General features: G+C 45.6%; 1 long non-coding RNA gene across 1 annotated transcript; it reads right to left on the bottom strand.

Annotated features, from left to right (window-relative positions):
* Positions 1–2,575: 2,575 nt before the first annotated feature.
* Positions 2,576–7,493, bottom strand: LOC131184725 (uncharacterized). Its single transcript, XR_009152027.1, has 3 exons — positions 6,597–7,493; positions 3,315–3,395; positions 2,576–3,056 (listed from the first exon to the last, which is right to left on the bottom strand). It is a non-coding gene; the product is annotated as an uncharacterized LOC131184725 (long non-coding RNA).
* Positions 7,494–24,079: the final 16,586 nt, after the last annotated feature.

Raw genomic sequence — 24,079 nt, forward strand, 5'->3', positions numbered from 1 at the left:
AGCCGCTTGGCCACCGTCTCATTTTTATGACGGTTGCAGCATGCCAGGATCACGTCATCCCCTTTTACGACCTTCTGGCAAGCAAACTCCATGGGGAAGCCAGTTTCACTTTTGCAACCACTTTACTAAGGTAACAGCTGCAGTGGTTCGCTTAACAACAGTGGCGAGGAAGGTCACAAAACGGGGCAAAGTTCCCTTAAGAAACGTTTCGCTTCGCGGCGGAAATGTGGGGCTCGATTGCGGTCGTAAGTCGAGGACTCCCTGTACTTCCGGAGAGGCATTTGTCTGCAAAATGCCAGAGCAGGGCACTGCCAGGCTTCCAGATGTCCATGGGCTTGGCGCTTTTCTGGAAGAGCATTAGCCCCAGAGGTGGGCTGCTGGGGGTTCGGGAGAACCTCTAGCTAAGATTCTGTGCAGTTTGGAGAACCCCCCAAATCCCATTCCTGGCTGGCCCCTCCCACCCCACCCCACCCCGCCCCTCCCAGGAATCCCCATGTGGCCCGTTTTGGATGCGGGTAAGTGCAGGGCGCAAACTCAGGGAGGCTCAGGGAGGGCAAAAAACAGGTGTACCGGAAGTTCAGGAAGGCCGGAAACAGGCCCATTTCTGGCCTCCGGGGGGCCTCCGGAGCCTGGGGAGACCATTTTCACCCTCCCGGAGGCTCGAGAAAAGCCTCCGGAGCCTGGGGAGGGCAAAAACACCCCTCTTCCCTGCTGTGGTGCAGGTGGCCGACTAAGCAACACCCACCATGGCTACACCCTCCCAGCAACCGGGCAGAGAACCCCTTGCTAAAAATTTTGAAGCCTACCCCTGATTAGCCCTGCTCCTAAACATGTCTTTAGCAGTCTTTGGAAAAGACACTCACTGAGAGAGGAAATGAAACCCAGGGAATCCACCAAACCCTGTCCTTAAATTACCCCTCATTAAAGGACAGCATCACCCATCAGCCTTGCTCCCGAGGCAGAAAAGGGCTTGGTCATCAAAGCCCCCTTCATTATTCTGGCATCTTTTTCTGCCCAGTCGAGGGCATGCATGAAGAATATATACGATTGCAGCCAGTAATGTGCCCTTGATTGAAATTAAAATGGTCCCATCGGGCACAATAGAAAAAAATGCAAGATATATATTGTATGTCTGAGTGTGCTACCCTGATGTTGTTACCTAGTTGGGTAATGAAACATCTGCAAGAAAACAACTGGACTCAGAGAGCACCGAAGACCCTACATTCCTCCTCCTCCACTCCACAAACACCACTCCCTTCTACAACTGATTGTGTTACCTAGTTGAGTAATGAAACGTCTGGAAGAAAACAAGCAAGCTCAGAGAGCATCAAGGACACATAATAATGTGATTATTCCTCCTCCCCCTCCTCCTCCTCCTCCTCCTCCTTCTCCCAAACCCCACATTCTTCCAGAACTGATGATGTTACCTACTTCGGTAATAAAACGCCTGCAAGAAAACAACCAAGCACAGAGAGCACCAAGGACTCCAAATTATTATTATTATTATTATTATTCCTCCTCCTCCTCCTCCTCCTCCTCCTCCTCCTCCTCCTCCTCCTCCTCCTCCTCCTCCTCCTCCTCCTCCTCCTCCTCCTCCCAAACCTCACATTCTTCCAGAACTGATGATGTTACCTACTTTGGTAATAAAACGCCTGCAAGAAAACAACCAAGCACAGAGAGCACCAAGGACTCCAAATTATTATTATTATTATTCCTCCTCCTCCTCCTCCTCCACCTCCTCCTCCTCCTCCTCCTCCTCCCAAACACCACATTCTTCCAAAACTGATGATGTTACCTACTTTGGTAATAAAACGCCTGCAAGAAAACAACCAAGCACAGAGAGCACCAAGGACTCCAAATTATTATTATTATTATTATTCCTCCTCCTCCTCCTCCTCCTCCTCCTCCCAAACCCCACATTCTTCCAGAACTGATGATGTTACCTACTTTGGTAATAAAATGCCTGCAAGAAAACAACCAAGCACAGAGAGAACCAAGGACTCCAAATTATTATTATTATTCCTCCTCCTCCTCCTCCTCCTCCTCCTCCTCCTCCTCCTCCTCCTCCTCCTCCTCCTCCCAAACCCCACATTCTTCCAGAACTGATGATGTTACCTACTTTGGTAATAAAATGCCTGCAAGAAAACAACCAAGCACAGAGAGCACCAAGGACTCCAAATTATTATTATTATTATTATTCCTCCTCCTCCTCCTCCTCCTCCTCCTCCTCCTCCTCCCAAACCCCACATTCTTCCAGAACTGATGATGTTACCTACTTTGGTAATAAAACGCCTGCAAGAAAACAACCAAGCACAGAAAGCACCAAGGACTCCAAATTATTATTATTATTCTTCCTCCTCCTCCTCCTCCTCCTCCTCCTCCCAAACACCACATTCTTCCAGAACTGATGATGTTACCTACTTTGGTAATAAAACACTTGCAAGAAAACAACCAAGCTCAGAGAGCACAAAGGAACCCTCATTTCAGCCCTAAGCTACAAACATTCGCTTCCATCAATATTTTATACTTTATTTTATATTTTGTTAAAACCTGATACAACGACCATGCCCGTAACTGAACAACTTCAAGGATTCCCTTAACCACAGTGACAAGAAAGGTTGTGAAATGGGTCAAAACTCACTTAATGGTCTTGCCTAGCAACGGACATATTTGGCTCCGTTCTGGTCCTAAGTCAAGGGCCACCTGCAAATATTTTGGTCCTTCGGTGTTTACGGAAGGGAAAAACTCGGTTGCTCTGGTTGGTTTTGATCCCTGCGTCAGAAAATGACGAAAGGGGTTTTCCCGGATCCTCCGCTGAATGGCTGCGATTGCGGAATCTGACGCCCGCAGAAAGGACGAAGAAAGCCGCCACATCCTCTTTCCGAAGCCACATTTGCAAACTTCTTCCTGTGCAAAGGCATCCTTCTTCTCCGATGGAGAAGACACAGACGGTCGCCATGGAGACGGAAAATCTCTGAAGCACAACCAGCAAAGGATTTCCAAGGATTCCCACCGAAGAAGACTCAGAGGTGGGTTTCAGCAGGTTCGGACCAGTTCTGGAGAACCGGTAGCAGAAATGTTGAGTAGTTCGGAGAACCGGTAGTAAAAATTCTGACTGGCCCTGCCCCCATCTATTCTCTGCCTCCGGAGTCTCAGCTGACCGGGAAGAAATGGGGATTTTGCAGTAACCTTCCCCTGGACTGGGGTGGGAATGGAGATTTTACAGTATCCTTCCCCTACCACACCCACCAAGCCATGCCACACCCACCAAGCCACACCCACAGAACCGGTAGTAAAAAAAATTTGAAACTCACCACTGAGAAGACTGGTGGTCTTTGCAGCAGAGGGAACGGCAGGGTCTGTGTTCTGACCCAGCTCCCGAAACACGACAAACCCTGTTGACGTGAACTCAAAAGATTCCTTTGTTAGGAGTGCTGGCAATCCAGGCAAAAAGTTTCTCTCTCACCACAGGCTAACAAGTCTGTCCGGCAGGGAAATGAATATTTGTTTGCCACATCTATGCATCTCCGTCCCCTGCCTTTTACCCCCAGAGCTAGGGTGGAGCTTCACTAGCAGCGGTGGCTCTTCCATCCCAAGGACCAGCTCATAGATTTCCACTGCTCTCCTCTCCCTCTGCCTTCTGTGCATCTGCGCGTCAGGCACTGGACCCAGCTGTTCCTCCTCTTCCTCATCAGCTTCCTCATCAGACCTGGAGGCTGTGGACTCTCCATCTGAGGGGTGACGGACGGCCTAGGCTCCACCTCTGTCTCTCTCTCTGCCAGCTCCATTCCCGCTTCCCCCTCAGAGCTCTCAGGTTGCCTTGATGCTGACCCCAGGATCCTACACCTCCTCCTCCTCATCTGATTCGGCTGCTGGAGGGACCGGTGGCCGATAAGCCACAACAGTCTGGTCCAAAAAGCCAGATAGTGGCCACCACCATGCAATCCAAGTGCTGCCTTTTCCTTCCTCCCTTTCCTCCCTCCATAGTCCTTGATGTACGGCCAAAATTTTGAGCCCAAAATTTATGACGTTAAGTAAGAAATTTGTTAAGTGAATTTCGCCACTTTTTTGGGGGGTGGGTGGGTGTTAAGTGAATCACTGCAGTTATTAAATTAGTCACACAATTGTTAAGTGAATCTGGTTTCCCCATTGATTTTGCTTGTGAGAAGGTTGCAAAAGGACTCGGGAGGCAGAGAAAAGATGGGGGCGGGGCCAGCCAGAGGTGGTATTTGCCGGTTCTCTGAACTACTCAAAATTTCCGCTATCGGTTCTCCAGAACTGGTCAGAACCTGCTGAAACCCACCTCTGGGTCACATAATCAAAAGTCAGACACTTGGCAACTCAACCGACTCGCATTTATGACGGTCGTAATGTCCCAGGTTCATGTGATCCCTTTTTGCAACCTTCTGAACAGCCAAGTCAATGGGGAAGCCGGAGTCCCTCAACCGCTGTGTTATTAACTTAACAATGGCAGTGATTCACTTAATCACTTAATCAACGGCTGTCTCTAGAAGACCATTTGATGGCCGTCGCCAGGGGAGCTTTTTATCAGGTTCGCCTGATTTGCCATTTGCGCCCCTTTCTAGACCGGGTTTCCCTGCGCACAGTCACCCATGCCCTCGTTACCTCCCGCCTGGACTACTGAAATGCTCTCTACATGGGGCTCCCCTTGAAGAGCACCCGGAAGCTCCAACTGGTCCAGAATGCGGCCGCGCGGGTGATAGAGGGAGCACCTCGTGGCTCCCATATAACACCACTCCTGCGCGGACTGCACTGGCTCCCGGTGGTCTTTCGGGTGCAATTCAAGGTGTTGGTTACCACCTTTAAAGCACTTCATGGCTTAGGACCAGGCTATTTACGGGACCGCCTACTGCCACTGGTAGTCTCCCACCGACCAGTGTGCTCTCACAGAGAGAGCCTTCTTCGGATACCGTCAGCCAGGCAATGTCGGCTGGTGACCTCCAGGGGGAGGGCCTTCTCTGTGGGGGCTCCTGCCCTCTGGAATGAGCTGCCTCCGGGGCTTCGACAACTCCCCGACCTTCGGACCTTCCGCCGTGAGCTGAAGACATTTTTATTCCATCGAGTTGGGCTAGCCTGAATAAGTAATTTTAAATGGGGTTTTAGTTTTTATTATTGTTAGTTTTAGTACTTTGGCCACTACTTATATAAATTTTATTCTGTTTTTAATTTGTATTTATTGTATTTTTAACTGGCTGTGAACCACCCTGAGTCCTTCGGGAGAAGGGCGGTATACAAATGTAATTATAAATAAATAAATATAAATAAATAATGAACTTGCACAAGGAAGATTATAAACTGAGGCCAAAGTCATTTAACATCTTGATTAGCAATGCAAATTTGGAGCTCAGTTGTGGTTGCAAGATAAGGTGGACTCGCACACACTAACAATCACACTCTCCATATCCCTGTAAGGGGAACATTCTGCTTAACTGATTCTTAGCCAAAAAAAAAAGGAGGTGGGGGGGAATTGATCCTTGCCCTAATTTCTCCTGCATGGCACATTTTTGCAACTTAAGTCAAAAAAAGTATATTGTTGTTGGAGAGACTGCGGTTCTCCAGGAGGTTTGACATTTTTGTAACGTCAAAGAGGTTTCATAATGAATTCCTGATTTTCACATTCTTCTCCCTCTATGTTCCCAGTTCCAAAAAGCGGCTGTTCCTTGCCTTCCTGCTTTTGTGTTTTAGCAGCTGGTTCCTATTATATATATATTTTTTCAGACGGGGCAAGCTGAACGTGCCAAAAACATGTCCTAAGTGATGATTTAGTCAAAAATGTAGGACAGGCTGGGATTCGGTAGAGGCTGATCCCTTTGCAAAACGGCCCTGGAGCCTTTCGCTGCTCAGAATCTAAAGCCTGTTTTCCTTTTGAGATAATCTTGCGATTTTAAAATGTTGCAGGTACACAAACTGATAAAAACAGTGCCATGTTGGATTTTATTACAGATTAACAGATTGCAGATTAACAGAGTTGGACGGGACCTTGTAGGTCATCTAGTCCAACCCACACACCCCACCCAAGCAGGAGACCCTACACCATTTCTGACAAGCGGCTGTCCAGTCTCTTCTGAAAGCCTCCAATGATGAAGCTCCCACAACCTCCGAACACAACTTCTGTTCCATCGGTTGATTATTCTGTCAGAAAATTTCTCCTTATTTTTAGGCTGAAACTTTCCTTGTTCAGTTTCCATCCATTATTCCTTGTCTGGCCTTCGGGTGCCTTGGAAAATAGCTTGACCCCCTCTTCTCTGTGGCAGCCCCTCAAATATTGGAAGACTGCTATCGTGTCTCCCCTGGTCCTTCACTAGACTAGCCATGCCCAGTTCCTACAACCATTTATCCTATGTTTGAGCCTCCAGTCCCCTAATCATCCTGGTTGCTCTTCTCTGCACTCTTTCTAGTGTCTCAACATCTTTTTTATAGTGTGGTGACCAAAACTGGATGCAATATTATTCTAGGTGTGGTCTTACTAAGGTTTTATAGAGTTGTATTAGTACCTCCCTTGATCTTGATTGTATCCCTCTGGATTTTCAGGGACCCTGCAATGAGAATGAGTAAGAAGGAGAGAAGCTACTCACTGTGGTCTTGGGTGAGGTCAGAAATGCCTTCTGTTAGTAGCACCATACAAACTGATTTATAAACCCTGTGGAGATTCTAAATCATCCAGGTTATAGCTGTCTCAAAGGTGCTTTTCAAAAGGCAACTGTTTTTTCCTCGAGAAAGAAGAAGAAAACATTTCCCTTCTCATCCAAGAAGCTTCATCAGTTCTGATGGTGGGGGTGTTGGAAGGAGCGGTACTGACAGTTGAGACTGGAGAGCGGGAGGGTGGGGTGGATGGAAGGCTAGGATGTTGCCGGAGGTAGCTTATTCTGGCACAGATTTGTGTGTAAAAGTTGTGAGTTTCTTTTTAGCGAGCAGCTGATGGCTGGAGAAAGAAAGATTGCCTCTTGAAAAGGACTTCCAAAATCCCAGATACATGGCCAGGGTCACACCCATTTCCTCCTGTGCAATTGTAAAAGAAGACAACTCGGCCAAACTTTTCCTTCGGCTTTTTACAGTCCCGGGAAATCTGCACTGGAAATGTCATCAGCAGGTTTCGCCCAGCGTGCTTCTAAAATGTCACTCCAACGACAGGAACAGTGGATGCTTTTTCTTCCTTAGCTAGGGCATGTGTCAAAGACGTCTCTTTGGAACTTCTCCAAATCATGGGTCAGTAGACTTACCTGCTGTTTTCTCCGACAAAGAAAGCCGTGGTTTTGTTTTTTCGCCTCCTGAGACCTGATGTCGTGTCCCACTCCTCCGCTGACGGCCGGGTCAGGGAAATCCGAATCAGGCTTGCCTCTGCAGCTCTGCCCAAAGTCCTAGCAAAGTCCTCAGAGCAGGCAGGAGACCAGTAAGTGACTTCAGCAAGATAAGTTCGACTTTGCCTGACTCAGAGACTGCCAGAAAGCAGATCCTTTATATAGGCCATGGGGTGTGGCTCCATGACTCAGCACTTATCCAAGCCTGCCCCTCCCTTCCTTCTGTTGCCTCCGCCTATCCAATCTTCTGATGCGAGGGTCACTCCAGTCAGCTGTTGTTGGAAGTAAACTTTCCTCAGGCTCACATGCTGTGGAGGAGGGGGAGGGGTCTAGCTGCTCCGTTTGCCTGGGCATGGAGCCAGGGCTGGGACCGGGAGGTGCCCCCTCCTCTGCAGCTTGTCTGGGCATGGAGCCAGAACTGGGGCCGGGGGATGCTCCCTCCTCTGCAGCCTGCTTGGGCATGGAGCCAGGACTGGGACCGGGAGGTGCCCCCTCCTCTGCAGCTTGTCTGGGCATGGAGCCAGGGCTGGGGCCGGGGGATGCTCCCTCCTCTGCAGCCTGCTTGGGCATGGAGCCAGGGCTGGGACCGGGAGGTGCCCCCTCCTCTGCGGCTTGTCTGGGCATGGAGCCAGAACTGGGGCCGGGAGGCATACATTCCTCCGTGTTCGGGAGCAGATAAGCAGACCCCGGCTGCAGTGAGAGCGGACAAGACACAACACCTGATTTGAATGGAATATGGTTTACTATTTCACCGGGGATTCCTGATTATATTTGTTGAAGGGATAAATTGACCATCAATTAATTAATTTGATTAATTAATTAATCAAATAAATTGACCATCAATTGTGTTGTAAATGTTGTACCTTGATGAACGTATCTTTTCTTTTATGTAAACTGAGAGCATATGCACCAAGACAAATTCCTTGTGTGTCCAATCACACTTGGCCAATAAAAATTCTATTCTATTCTATTCTATTCTAAAATAAAACCTCCAATTTCCCTCTGGGGACAAGTGCAAACTGATAACTCGCACCAACTTGAATTGATTCTTCTTCAGATTAAGAGTTGGAAGGGACCTTTTAGGTCATCTAGCGCAACCCCACCCCACCCAAGCAGGAGACCCTACACCATTTCTGGCATATTCCTGTTGTTAGTCTCTCTAATCCCCATAATGTCAGCGTTCCAGAAAACCCTCCTTGCAGGGGGGTTGCGTGTGGAAGCCTTCGGCCTAGTATGGCTTCCGAAGCTGACACGTACCTTTTACCCTAAACTGTCTACCGTGGATCTTTCATGTTTCTTAAGAGGTCCCTAAGGGGGCGTGCATTAGCGCACCAGTATGCCTACCGTCCCTGTCCTATTGTCCTCATTTATATGTACTCCTTTTATGTGCCTATTTATATCCTTTTTGTGTCAATTTTTTCATGTGTCCATGTCTATGTCTATTCTGTTACTTGTTATCTTGTACTTGTTGATAAATAAATAAATAAATAAATAAATAAATAAATAAATAAACAAACAAACAAACAAACAAAAGCAAGCAAGCAGTCCAATCTCTTCCTGAAAGCCTCCAGTGATGAAGCTCCCACGACTTCCGAAGGCAGCTTCTCTTCCATTGGTTGATTGTTCTCACTGTTAGATTCGGGCAATAACGAGGCAGGAGACCAGATGAGTAACAACAGCTCTTTAGTTTATAGTGAACCCAGCAAAAGCAACGGTAAAAAACCCCTCCTTATATACAGTTCAGCTGGAGGCTTCAGCCAATTAGCAACGTGCTATTTCCCGCTCTATTTTCCCTCCAAAACCCTTAAAGATACATTACACTCCTCCCCTCCCAGAAAACTTTTTACCCCTATTTACATAAAATGAATAATTATTTTTCTACGTAGTCACGTAAGTACGCAGGGCGTCTCCTAGCTCTCTCGGACCTGCGCAGTTCATTTTCTGGGAGTGAGTCGAGCTGGCCGGAGGGACTGTTCGTTCCTCTCAGCTCCTCCTCCAGGCCATCCGGCCTTGGATTACTTGCAGCGTCGTTCCTGCTTTCCTTCGGAGGGACCGGTTGGTGTCGCTGGAACTCAGATAAGTCCTGCGGTTTTGTCGGGTTTGAGTTAGCTGTGGATTCAATCATTGGATAGTCAGGGCCTGTTTCGTCTGTTTCTAGACTTGTGGCTATTCTTTTTCTTAACTGGTCTATGTGGCGTTTCCAAACCCGGCCATCCTCTATTTCTACGAGATATGATTTCGGTCCGGTTGTTTCTATTATTGTTCCCTTTTGCCAGTTTGGGCCTTCACCATAATTGTGTGCCCATACGGAACTCCCTACTGTCAATTCTCTTGTTTTGCCCGGTGTTGTTTTGTACCCGTCTGGTGTATAGTTCGGGTTTAACCGTCTAACGGGCATCTAAGCTTTCTCCCCATCAGTAGCTCTGCTGGGCTGCGCCAGTCGCTACACAAGGGGTTCTGTGTTGTACCGCTAAGAAGGTGTCAATTTTAATTGCCAATCTCGGTCTGAGTCTGGACAATGCCTCTTCGCACTCGACGAAACGCTCTGCAAGGCCGCTCGTCGCAGGGTGGAAAGGCGCCGAGAGGACATGCCGGATGCCCTCTTCCGCCAAGAACCCCTCAAAAAGGGTCGCCGTGAACTGTGGCCCGTTGTCTGAAACGAGTGTGTCTGGTAACCCGTGTGTTACAAAAAGGTGCCGCAGGACTGAAATTACAGCCTCTGCGGTCATGGATTTCATTAGAATGATTTCCAGCCATTTGGAAAATGCGTCTACCACCACTAAGAATGTTTGGCCGTGGAAAGGGCCGGTAAAGTCGATATGGATTTGGGACCATGGGCCCTGAGGTTTCTCCCACTCTCGGATTGGGGCCGTTGGTGGTAGTGGTCTGGATTCCTGGCATGCTTGGCATTTCCCAACCCTATCGCTAATCTCCATGTCCATCAAGGGCCACCACACATAGCTCCTGGCTAAACCCTTCATTCTCACGATTCCAGGATGGCCTTCGTGCAGAAGTTCTAGAACTTTTTTCCGCAATTTCTCTGGGACCACCACTCTATCCCCCCAGAGCAAACACCCCCCTTGCACCGACAAATCCCCGCACTTTTTTACATATTCCTAAACGCTCACCCGTAGCGGCCATCCTCTTTGCACCCAACCCATTACAGTCCTTAATGTAATGTCCTTGTAAGAAGCCCGAGCCACCTCCTTGGAAGTGACTGGACCAGAGTCCAAAGAGTCAATTAACAAGACGGGTGTGCCCGGAGTGGGGTCTTCGACAGTCGCTGGTAAAGGGCATCTGCTCAAGGCGTCTGCATGCCCTAACTCCTTTCCTGGCCGATGTAGCAGTTTGTAAGAATATGCGGCCAGAAAGATAGTCCATCGGGTCAATCTGGGCGAAAGTGCCACGGGCGTTGGGCGGTCGCCAGCCAGCAACCCTAGTAAGGGTCTATGGTCTGTGACGATTTCGAAGTCGCGACCAAACACATATTCATGGAACTTCTTTACCCCGGAGACTATGGCCAAGGCTTCCCTATCCAACTGACTATAGTTCCTTTCAGCTGAGGACATTGTTCGGGAGTAAAACGCTATAGGGGCTTCTGTGCCATTTGGCAGCCTGTGGCTGAGCACAGCCCCCACCCCGTAGGGGGATGCATCACAAACTAGCACCAATGGTAGTGTGCTATTGTATTGGATCAATAGGCTATCACTAGACAGGAGGTTTTTTATTGCTTCGAGTGCTCTAGCTTCTGCCTTTCCCCAAGACCATGCAGCATTTTTCCCTAGTAATTTGTGTAGCGGCTCGGCTATAGTTGCTTTGTTTTTTAAAAAAACCGCGTAAAAGTTTACCAGACCCAAAAACGCCTGCAACTCTGTTTTGTTTTGGGGTGCTGGGGCCTTTCTGATTGCCCTAACCTTGCTCTCAGTGGGGTGGATCCCCTCCCTGTCTATCCGATAGCCCAGGAATTCTATGGATCCTACCCCTATTTACATAAAATGAATAATTATTTTCTACGTAGTCACGTAACGCAGGGCGCCTCCTAGCTCTCTCGGACCTGCGCAGTTCATTTTCTGGGAGTGAGTCGAGCTGGCCGGAGGGACTGTTCGTTCCTCTCAGCTCCTCCTCCAGGCCATCCGGCCTTGGATTACTTGCAGCGTCGTTCCTGCTTTCCTTCGGAGGGACCGGTTGGTGTCGCTGGAACTCAGATAAGTCCTGCGGTTTTGTCGGGTTTGAGTTAGATGTGGATTCAATCATTGGATAGTCAGGGCCTGTTTCGTCTGTTTCTAGACTTGTGGCTATTCTTTTCTTAACTGGTCTATGTGGCGTTTCCAAACCCGCCATCCTCTATTTCTACGAGATATGATTTGGGCCCGTTTGTTTCTATTATTGTTCCCTTTTGCCAGTTTGGGCCTTCACCATAATTGTGTGCCCATACGGAACTCCCTACTGTCAATTCTCTTGTTTTGCCCGGTGTTGTTTTGTACCCGTCTGGTGTATAGTTCGGGTTTAACCGGTCTAACGGGCATCTAAGCTTTCTCCCCATCAGTAGCTCTGCTGGCTGCGCCAGTCGCTACACAAGGGGTTCTGTGTTGTACCGCTAAGAAGGTGTCAATTTTAATTGCCAATCCCCGGTCTGATTCTGACAATGCCTTTTTGACCCGACGAAACGCCTGCAAGGCCGCTCGTGCAGGGTGGAAAGGCGCCGAGAGGACATGCCGGATGCCCTTCCGCCAAGTACCTCAAAAAGGGTCGCCGTGAACTGTGGCCCGTTGTCTGAAACGAGTGTGTCTGGTAACCCGTGTGTTACAAAAAGGTGCCGCAGGACTGAAATTACAGCCTCTGCGGTCATGGATTTCATTAGAATGATTTCCAGCCATTTGGAAAATGCGTCTACCACCACTAAGAATGTTTGGCCGTGGAAAGGGCCGGCAAAATCGATATGGATTCGGGACCATGGGCCCTGGGGTTTCTCCCACTCTCGGATTGGGGCCGTTGGTGGTAGTGGTCTGGATTCCTGGCATGCTTGGCATTTCCCAACCCTATCGCTAATCTCCATGTCCATCAAGGGCCACCACACATAGCTCCTGGCTAAACACTTCATTCTCACGATTCCAGGATGGCCTTCGTGCAGAAGTTCCAGAACTTTTTTCCGCAATTTCTCTGGGACCACCACTCTATCCCCCCAGAGCAAACACCCCCCTTGCACCGACAATTCCCCGCGCTTTTTTACGTATTCCCGAAAACGCCCGCCCGGCGCAGCGGGCCATCCTCTTTGCACCCAACCCATTACAGTCCTTAATGTAATGTCCTTGTAAGAAGCCCGAGCCACCTCCTTGGAAGTGACTGGACCAGAGTCCAAAGAGTCAATTAACAAGACGGGTGTGCCCGGAGTGGGGTCTTCGACAGTCGCTGGTAAAGGGCATCTGCTCAAGGCGTCTGCATGCCCTAACTCCTTTCCTGGCCGATGTAGCAGTTTGTAAGAATATGCGGCCAGAAAGATAGTCCATCGGGTGCCACGGGCGTTGGTGTCGCCAGCCAGCAACCCTAGTAAGGGTCTATGGTCTGTGACGATTTCGAAGTCGCGACCAAACACATATTCATGGAACTTCTTTACCCCGGAGACTATGGCCAAGGCTTCCCTATCCAACTGACTATAGTTCCTTTCAGCTGAGGACATTGTTCGGGAGTAAAACGCTATAGGGGCTTCTGTGCCATTTGGCAGCCTGTGGCTGAGCACAGCCCCCACCCCGTAGGGGGATGCATCACAAACTAGCACCAATGGTAGTGTGCTATTGTATTGGATCAATAGGCTATCACTAGACAGGAGGTTTTTTATTGCTTCGAGTGCTCTAGCTTCTGCCTTTCCCCAAGACCATGCAGCATTTTTCCCTAGTAATTTGTGTAGCGGCTCGGCTATAGTTGCTTTGTTTTTTAAAAAAACCGCGTAAAAGTTTACTAGACCCAAAAACGCCTGCAACTCTGTTTTGTTTTGGGGTGCTGGGGCCTTTCTGATTGCCCTAACCTTGCTCTCAGTGGGGTGGATCCCCTCCCTGTCTATCCGATAGCCCAGGAATTCTACGGATCCTACCCGATCTGGCATTTGTTTAATTTGACTTTTAGACCGTGGACCGGAAAATACTTAAAACTTTTCTCAGTCGCACCCCAAGTTCTTCCATATTGTCGGCGGATACCAGTACGTCATCAAAGTACGGTACCACCCCGGGGAGCCCCTGCAGAAGCCGCTCCATTAAATTTTGAAATAACCCTGGTGCCACACTGACCCCAAATTGTAACCTGGTGCATTTGAAAGCACCCCTGTGCGTTACGATTGTTTGTGCTTCGGCCGTGCTGCTATCTACGGGTAACTGCTGATAGGCTTGGGCCAAATCTAGTTTGGCAAAAACTTGCCCCTGCCCTAACGAGTGTAGCAAATGTTGCACCACTGGGACGGGGTAAGCGCTCTTTTGCAAAGCTTTGTTTAGCGTCGCCTTGTAATCGGCGCAAATCCTGACCGACCCGTCTGGTTTCACTGGGTGACTATCGGCCTCCCACTGCATGGTCGACTGGCACTAGTATCCCCTGGCTTACTAGTTTATCCAGTTCCCGGTCAATCTTGGGCTTCAGGGCGAAGGGAACCCTCCTAGCCTTTAAACAGATAGGGGCAACCTGAGGGTCTAGGTTGAAGGAGATAGGGGTCTCCTTGTACTTGCCCAGGCAGTCTTTGAAAACGTCCTCGAACTCTTCATGAGTTCGCCCTGAGGTTGACTTCATTTCGAAGACTCCGGTCACTCCCATGCCCAATGCCCGAACCAGTCTAGTCCCAACAAACTCGGCAGAGTCCCATCGACGATGGTGATGGGCAGAGTTTTTCGAACTGTCCATACTTGACGTGGACGGTCACTAACAGGGATCCTGTTCCCTTGATAGTCCTGCACTCGTAGTTTCTGTGGCCGCAGTTTGCGTTTCGCGATAGCCGGCAAGTTTTTTTCTTTTTTTTTTTTTTTATTCAAAAAGTTTTACAAAATTTTTTCCCTTCCCCTCCTCCCCTCCTTCGCAACCCTCCCCCGACTTCCGGAACAAGCACAAGGTATAGTTAAAAGTAAAACAAACATATGCTAAAAATTTTCGTCCCAACTTAATTATACCCTACAATCATCAATTCCTAACTTCCCCAAAGCAATCAAAATAATACATCATAATCATTCAAAACAGTCTGATAACTCTTAGTCTGATATCTACGTTGAATATAGTCAATCCATTTTTCCATTCCTTTAAGTATCTTTCTTGCGTATTGTCTTTCAAAAGGCTGATATCTTCGCCATCTCAGCCAAATTGGCAACTTTCAATATCCATTCTTGTATTGTTGGTACTTCTTTTCTTCCAATATTGTCCTATTAGTAATCTTGCTGCAGTTATTAGATTTAAAATCAATTTAGTCTCAATTACTGTACAATCCGTAATAATTCCCAACAAGAAAAATTGCGGCAGGAACTTTATCTTCTTTTCAGAACATTTTGTAAAATCCACCAAATTTTTATCCAAAAGGCCTTTATGTCCTTACAAGTCCACCAAATGTGAAAATATGTAGCGTCATCACAATTACATCTCCAACATTTTGCTTGCATTTCTGGATACATACACGATAATTTTTTTGGATCTAGATGCCATCTATAAAACATTTTATAAAAATTTTCCCTCAGATTCTGTGCTCGTGAATTTAACATTTCTAACCCAAATTTTTTCCCACGTTTCCAATAATATTGGCTCCTGAAAATTTTGTGCCCACTTTATCATACAGTCCTTTACCAAGTCCCTTTCAGAATCTATTTCAAGTAACACATTATACAATCTCTTTATATGCTCCTGAGACTGATTTCTAATTTGCTTTACCAAATTTCCCTCGTTCTGCTCTATACCAATTTTCTGATCTCCCTTCCATCTAGCACGTAATTGCTCATATTGAAACCAAGTATAATTTTTCCCTTCCTCTCTTAATACTTGCAGAGATTTTAACTGCAAATTACCTCTTTCAGTATACAAAAGATCTTTATATGTAATCATTTCCTGATTCTGTTCTATGTTTATATTTTCTACTGTATGTCTAGGACATGCCCATATAGGAACCTTATAATTTAGTTTATAAGAGTATTTTTCCAAACACGCAGAAGGGCATTTCTTAGCACATGATTTTTAAAGGCCTTATCCACTTTTTTGTCATAAATTAAATATGCATGCCATCCATATAACAAATCATAACCTTCTATATTCAAAATTCTGTCCTCTGTTAAATTAAACCAATCACTTATTGCAGAGAGAGCAGCTGCTTCATAATATAATTTAAAATTAGGCATTTTTAAACCTCCCCTTTCCCGAGAATCTTGAATTATTTTCATTTTAACCCTAGCTTTTTTACCTTCCCATATAAATTTGTTAATTCCCTTCTGCCATTCCTCAAGATTCTTATCTTTCTTAATTATTGGTATCATCTGAAAGAGGAATAAAAATCTAGGTAAAACATTCATTTTAATAGCAGCAATTCTCCCCAGCAAAGATAATTGCAATTTTTCCCAAACAATCAACTCCTTCTGAACTTTTTGCCATAAAACCTCATAGTTATTCTTATACAATTTCACATTTGATGACGTAATATAAACCCCTAAGTACTTAACCTTCTTTACAATTTCAAATCCTGTTACTTCCTCTAGTTTTTCTTTCTGTTGTCTGGCCATATTTTTTATTATCACTTTTGTCTTTTTCTGATTTACCTTAAACCCTGAGACATTCCCATATTGATCAATTATTTCCAACAAAGATTTACTAGAATTTATAGGGTTTGTTAAAGTAATCACCAAATCATCTGCAAAAGCTCTTAACTTATATTCATACTGTCTAACTCTAATTGCCTCTATCTCCTTTACTTCTCGTATTTTATCCAATAATGGTTCTAGAGTTAAAATAAACAATAATGGTGATAAAGGACATCCCTGTCTTGTTCCTTTCGCAATCTTAAAAGGTTCTGTTAAGCTACCATTGATTATAATCTGTGCTGTTTGCTCTCCATAAATTGCCCTAATTATTCTTAAAAAACCATCTCCAAATTGCATCTTTTCTATTAATTTAAATAAAAAATCCCAATGCAATCGATCAAAAGCTTTCTCAGCATCAAGAAAAATAAATGCTGCTGGAATAAAATTTTTCTTTTCTAAGTACTCCAGTAAATTAACAATCTGCCTAACATTATTCCTCATCTGTCTCCCTTTTATAAATCCAGATTGATCATTATGAATTCTTCGCTGCAGAATCAACATTAATCTATTAGCTATTATTTTAACAAAAATCTTATAATCATTATTTAAAAGTGAGATTGGCCTATAATTCCCAGGTTTAGAACAATCCTGTTCCTCTTTTGGTATCAATGAAATAAAAGAGGTTCTCCATGAGGGGGGAATTCCCCCTCCTAGTTGTATCTGATTAAATAATTCCTTAAGTGGACCTAACATCTCATCCTGTAAATTCCTATAATAACTAACTGTAAGCCCATCCGTACCAGGAGTTTTTTTCTAAGTTGCTCCAGGACATGATCGTAATTGAAGATCCAGTGTCCATTTCCATTCGGCACGGCACTCCTTCGATGAGTGTTTTAATAAAGATTTTTTTTTCTAGGCGCGTTGATGCCTGGCCCACTCTCACGGCGGTCTGATTCAACTTCGCGCCTTTTTTACATTGACCAATCCCGGGCCGTTTCGCGGTTCCCGCGCTTTGATTGGTCGGTTTGAATTTTTGGCGGGAAGGTTGGGGCGCTCGGCAGGCTTTCGCGATGTGCCCTTTTTTTTTTTTCACATCGCCGACACGTGGCATCCTTAAATTTGCAATGCTGCCATTAGTGTTGGCCCCCGCAACTCGCGCATTCCCGGTGTGGAAGACTTCTTCCTCTTCCTCCTCTTCCGACTCGGCCTGGACTTCCTCGTTGTGGACCGGGGTTGTTTTCGCTGCCGCCCCTGGCGCGACCGGCTTTTGTAGTGTTTCTGCCGCTTGGGTAGACATCTCGTGAGCCCTTGCCTCGTCCAGGGCGATTGCGAGCGTTAGGTTGCTTCTGGACAGCAGCCGCCGTCGCAAACGGATGTCACTGACCCCGCAAATTAGCTGGTCGAGCAAGGCGTCTTCCAAGTCTCGGTACTCACAATGGTTCGCGGCTTTCCTCAGTGCTGCCATGTACACACTGATGGACTCGCCCTCTTGCTGCATGCGCTGCCTTAATTCGAACCGTTGAACGAACTTGGAAGGTGTTGGTGCATAGTGGGCTTTCAAAACAGTCTGCAGAGTTTGCCACGGTACCCCTTGTACCGGCGTTGGCTCCGAAAGCGATTCCGCGGTGTCGAAAACCTCTGGACCGCAGTGACTCAGGAAATACGCCCGTTTCCTGTTGTCCGAGACTCCTTGGAGCTCATTGGCTTCGAGGAAACACTCGAAGCGAGCCATGTATGACCCCCATTTTTCTTTGGCTGGGTCGAATGGCGCTGGCGGTGTATAGCTGGACATCGTTGCTAACCGCCCTTATTTTGCTGGGTTCGTTCCTGGTGCTCTTTTGCCCCGAGATCCCACCTTCGTCGCCAGTGTTAGATTCGGGCAATAACGAGGCAGGAGACCAGATGAGTAACAACAGCTCTTTAGTTTATAGTGAACCCAGCAAAAGCAACGGTAAAAAACCCCTCCTTATATACAGTTCAGCTGGAGGCTTCAGCCAATTAGCAACGTGCTATTTCCCGCTCTATTTTCCCTCCAAAACCCTTAAAGATACATTACACTCACTGTCAGGAAATTCCTCCTTATCTCCAGGTGGAATCTCTCCTTGTTCAGTTTCCATCCATTATTCCTTGTCTGGCCTTCGGGTGCCTTGGAAAACAGCTTGACCCCCTTCCTCTCTGTGGCAGCCCCTCAAATATTGGAAGACCGCTATCATGTCTCCCCTGGTCCTTCTCTTCACTAGACCAGCCATGCCCAGTTCCTGCAACTGTTCTTCATATCTTTTAGCTCTTTGTGCTCTTCTTTGCATGCTTTCCAAAGTCTCAACATCACACAATAACAGAGTTGGAAGGGACCTTGGAGGTCATCTAGTCCAGGGGTCTCCAACCTTGGCAACTTTAAGACTTGTGGACTTCAACTCCCAGAATTCCTCAGTCAGCAATGCTGGTTCCAACCCCCCACCCAAGCAGGACCCCCTACACCATTTCTGACAAGTGTCAGTCTCTTCTTGAAAGCTTCTAGGGATGAAGCTCCCACAACTTCCGAAGGCAACTTCTGTTCCATTGGTTGATTGTTCTCACTGTCAAGAAATTCCTCCTTATTTCCAGGTGGAATCTCTCCTTGTTCAGTTTCCATCCATTATTCCTTGTCTGGCCTTCGGGTGCCTTGGAAAACAGCTTGACCTCCTTCCTCTCTGTTGCAGCCCCACAACTATTCCACAGTTGCTCCACAACTGCGCTGAGTTTTTTCTTCTGCATATTGGACAATTTCGGCATTTTAACTTTTCTCCCCTCCTGATTAGCAACGATCAGGTTTCTGCCTTGTGGGGTAGAATATTCACTAGCGGCTTTTGTAGAAGTGGATTAATCAAAAGCAGCTGTTGATGTGGGTGGGCCCGTTGGCATCAGCCACTGCGCTGCCTTTCAAGGGCTGAATTAGCCTTAATGTGCCTTCTTCCACTGCTGGAGATTATTGGAATAATGGCAGGCAAAATGTGTAAATGTATTAATCGTGGCAGGACGTGAGCATCCCACAAATCCTAGGAAACAGTTAACCTGGAAGGAAGGCAGAAGAAGGCAGATGGATTTGGGATGCCAGCCACTGTGAAATCATCTTCTTTTTTCTTTTTTTTTAAACTGTACCGCAGTAACTGCTCTTCCTTTCGAATTTAAAACAGAAAGTCTGGGAAGGAACAGGAATGTCTACAAGAAGTCTCAATAAAATACCTTCGTCTTGAATCCATAAACATGGGACATTATCCACTGGGAATGTCCTTTGCAAACAAAATGTGTTTCAGGAAGGAGATTAAGACTTGCCACTCAAGGGCTTGGTTACAAAATTCTGAAATTTTTCAGCCAGTCACATTGACTTGGCAACCCAGAATTATTGCTGCATTCACAACAATATTTGCCTGTTATGGCTTAATTCCAGGAGGAAAAAGCAAGCGATATAAGATATAAGTAGTCCTCAGTTTACAACTATTGGTTTAATGATATTTGAATAGAAATAGAAATAGAAATAGAAATAGAAATAGAAATAGAATAGGAGTTGGAAGGGACCTTGGAGATCTTCTAGTCCAGCCCACTGCTCAAGAAAGAGATTGTGCACCATTCTAGACAAGTGATTGTCTAGTCTCTTCTTAAAAACTTCCAGTGGTGGGAGCACCCACGATTTCTGCAGGCAAGCTATTCCACTAGCAGCCCCTCAAATACTGTCCTCACTGTTAGGAAGTTTCTCCTTAATTCCAGGTTGCTTCTCTCTTTGATTAGTTTCCATCCATTGTTTCTCGTCCTGCCTTCTGGTGCTTTGCAGAATAATTTGACTCCCTCTTCTTTGTGGCAGCCCCTCAAATACTGGAATACTGCTATTGTGTCACCCCTAATTCTTCTTTTCTTTAGACTAGCCAGACCCAAAACTTGCAGCCGTTCTTCCTATGGTTTAGTCTCCAGGCCTTTGATCATCTTAGTTGCTCTTCTCTGAACTTTTTCCAAAGTCTCAACATCTTTTCTGTAGTATGGGAACCAAAACTGATTGCAGTATTCCAGGTGTGACCTTATACTAGGGTTTTATAAAGTGGTAGTAATACTTCATGTGAACTTGATTGGGAACTTGGCAGCCCAGAATTATTGGTGCATTCACAACAATATTTGCCTATTACGGCTTAATTCCAGGAGGAATTACGTAGATACAAGGTAAAGGTAAAGGTTCCCCTCGCACATATGTGCTAGTCGTTCCTGACTCAAGGGGGCGGTGCTCATCTCCATTTCAAAGCCAGTGCTGTCCGAAGATGTCTCCGTGGTCATGTGGCCGGTTAGACTCAACGCCAAAGGCACACAGAACGCTGTTACTTTCCCACCAAAGGTGGTCCCTATTTTTTCTACTTGCATTTTTTACCTGCTTTCGAACTGCTAGGTTGGCAGAAGCTGGGACAAGTAACGGGAGCTCACCCCGTTATGCGGCAGCACCAGGGATTCGAACCGCTGAACTGCCGACCTTTCGATCAACAAGCTCAGCGTCTTAGGCACTAAGCCGCCGCGTCCCTTCCATGTAGATATAAGTAGTCCTCAATTTACAACTTCTGGTTTAGTGATATTTGAAGTTACAACTGCACTGAAAAAAAAATGTGCCTTAATGCCTTTTTTTCTCACTTTTGACCACTGCAGCATCCCCATGGTCACAAGATCAAAATTCGGAACTTTGGCAGCTGATTAATATTCATGAAAGTTGCAGTGATCTGGGATCGTGTGATCTTTTTTTGGGGGGTGGGGGCGAAGTCAAAGGGGAAGCCAGGTTCACTTAACTTAACAATTGCAGTGACTCACTTAAGACTCTGTCTGGCTTAGCGTCAGAAATTTTGGGCCCAATTGTCATCATATGTTGAGGACTACCTCTACCCAAGAGGGGCTGGGGATGGTGATAGTGGTGTGTGTGTGTGTGTGTGTGTGTGTGTGTGTGTGTGTGTGTGTAAAAATCACATGGTTGTGGCTTGATTTTTTGACCTCTACCAGACCTGCCTGACTGTCTGGATATTTCTACACTGGCTCTATTTTTCATATCGTTTGTTCAGAATTTCTCTTGTTTTCTTAGGGCGATTGTCTTTCTCCAGGAATTCTTGCTAGTTGATTTTTTTTCTCTCTCTCTCTGTAATAACACTGAACTTCTCTAGTTCCACCCTGACCTTATTTGCCTCTCATCCCACTTAAAGTTGCTTTTTCTGGCAAGAGTAAGTTAGGTCCTTTCTACGTGTTCTTCTCAAAAGGTTTCTTCAACTTTGGAGTGCTCTCACCAGACTTCTTTTTCCTCTGCTCCTATAGGGACCCTGTGGGGCTTTAGACTTCATCTGGATCTCTAAAGTATCTTATTCAAAGTTAGCATTTTCAGATAAGGAGGCCTGAAGGCCAGAGAAGGAATAATGGATGGAAACTGAACAAGGAGAGATTCAACCTGGAAATAAAGGAGAAATTTTCTGACAGTGAGAACAACCAACAGATGGAACAGAAGTTGCCTTCGGAAGTTGTGGGAGCTTCATCACGGGAGGCTTTCAAGAAGAGATTGGACTGCCACTTGTCAGAAATGGTGTAGGGTCTCCTGCTTGGGCAGGGGGTTGAACTAGATGACTTCCAAGGTCCCTTCCAACTCTGTTAATCTGTTAAAGGATAGATGATAGAGTATTTTCTCTACAGCAATGAAAATACACTATTTATTTATTTAATCAAATTTTTATACCGCCCTATCTCCCGAAGGACTCAGGGCGGTTTACAGCCAGATAAAATAGAACAAGAATAAAACCAATATTTAAAAAACTTATTAAATTAGGCCAAATTTAAAATTATAATTAAAATAGTAAAAAAAAAAACCATTTAAAAACTAAAAATTTTAAGGACTTTATTCAGCATATGATGTAAAAAAAAAATCTACCCATTTTCATATCGTTTGTTCAGAATTTCTCTTGTTTTCTTAGGGCGATTGTCTTTCTCCAGGAATTCTTGCTAGTTGATTTTTTTTCTCTCTCTCTCTGTAATAACACTGAACTTCTCTAGTTCCACCCTGACCTTATTTGCCTCTCATCCCACTTAAAGTTGCTTTTTCTGGCAAGAGTAAGTTAGTTCCTTTCTACGTGTTCTTCTCAAAAGGTTTCTTCAACTTTGGAGTGCTCTCACCAGACTTCTTTTTCCTCTGCTCCGATAGGGACCCTGTGGGGCTTTAGACTTCATCTGGATCTCTAAAGTATCTTATTCAAAGTCAGCATTTTCAGATAAGGAGGCCTGAAGGCCAGAGAAGGAATAATGGATGGAAACTGAACAAGGAGAGATTCAACCTGGAAATAAAGGAGAAATTTTCTGACAGTGAGAACAATCAACCCATGGAACAGAAGTTGCCTTCGGAAGTTGTGGGAGCTTCATCACGGGAGGCTTTCAAGAAGAGACTGGACTGCCACTTGTCAGAAATGGTGTAGGGTCTCCTGCTTGGGCGGGGGGTTGTACTAGATGACTTCCAAGGTCCCTTCCAACTCTGTTAATCTGTTAAAGGATAGATGATAGAGTATTTTCTCTACTGCAATGAAAATACACTATTTATTTATTTAATCAAATTTTTATACCGCCCTATCTCTCGAAGGACTCAGGGCGGTTTACAGCCAGATAAAATAGAACAAGAATAAAAACAATATTTAAAAAACTTATTAAATTAGGCCAAATTTAAAATTATAATTAAAATAGTAAAAAAAAAAACCATTTAAAAACTAAAATTTTTAAGGACTTTATTCAGCATATGATGTAAAAAAAAAATGGAAAATGGAATATTTGCACGCTTATTTAACAGAACAGAGAAATACAGACCTGAAATTAAAATACAGGCAACCCTTGACTTACAACAGTTCATTTCGTGACTATTCAAAATTACAACAACACGAAAAAAGGGATTTGTGACCATTTCTCACACTTATGGCCATTGCAACATTCCCATGGTCATGTGATCAAACACTTGATACCTATGAGGGTTGCAGTGTGCAGGGGTCACCTAATCCCCTTTTGTGACCTTTAGACAGGCAAAGTCAACAGGGAAGGAAGATTCACTTAATAACTGTGCTACCAACTTTATATCTGCGGTGATTCACTTAATAACTGTGCTACCAACTTTATATCTGCGGTGATTCACTTAACAACCACGGCAAGAAAAGTTGCACAATTCACTTAACAAATGTCTCACTTAGCAACAGAAATGTTGGGATCGATTGTGGTTCTAAGTCAAGGACTACCTGTTCTTTGGAAAGAGAGAATCAATAACCGGTTTCAGGGTGGCCCCCTTTTCCAGTCTGTGTCTTTTTCTTGATAAACAGAACGAAGATATAAATTTATATAAGCAATGCTGTTCAGCTGCCATGATTGATTGATTGATTCATTGATTGATTGGCTGGCTGGCTGGCTGGCTGGCTGGCTGGCTGGCTGGCTGGCTGGCTGGCTGGCTGGCTGGCTGGCTGGCTGGCTGGCTGGCTGGCTGGCTGGCTGGCTGGCTGGCTGGCTGGCTTGCTTAGTTCCCTCCTTTATTATAGTCAACACACCGTCCTCCTCCTATTTTGCCAAGGCACATTCCTGCAGTTTCCTTGGCAAGATTTCAGAAGTGGAATGCCATTTGCCATCTTCCATGGGCTAAAAGGGAATGGCTGGCACAAGGACGCCCAGCTGTCTGGGTGGAGCAAAATTCGAGATCCTGGTTTTCAGCCTGATGCTTTAACTACCACACCAAACTGGCTCAGTATTGCATATCCATTAATTAATCCAGAGCCCAGTAACAAAACATTTTATAACATTAAAACATAGAAAAAAATGGAAAATGGAATATTTGCACGCTTATTTAACAGAACAGAGAAATACAGACCTGAAATTAAAATACAGGCAACCCTTGACTTACAACAGTTCATTTCGTGACTATTCAAAATTACAACAACACGAAAAAAGGGATTTGTGACCATTTCTCACACTTATGGCCATTGCAACATTCCCATGGTCATGTGATCA

Source organism: Ahaetulla prasina, chromosome 13, assembly GCF_028640845.1.
Source record: "Ahaetulla prasina isolate Xishuangbanna chromosome 13, ASM2864084v1, whole genome shotgun sequence".
Classification (NCBI taxonomy): domain Eukaryota; kingdom Metazoa; phylum Chordata; class Lepidosauria; order Squamata; family Colubridae; genus Ahaetulla; species Ahaetulla prasina.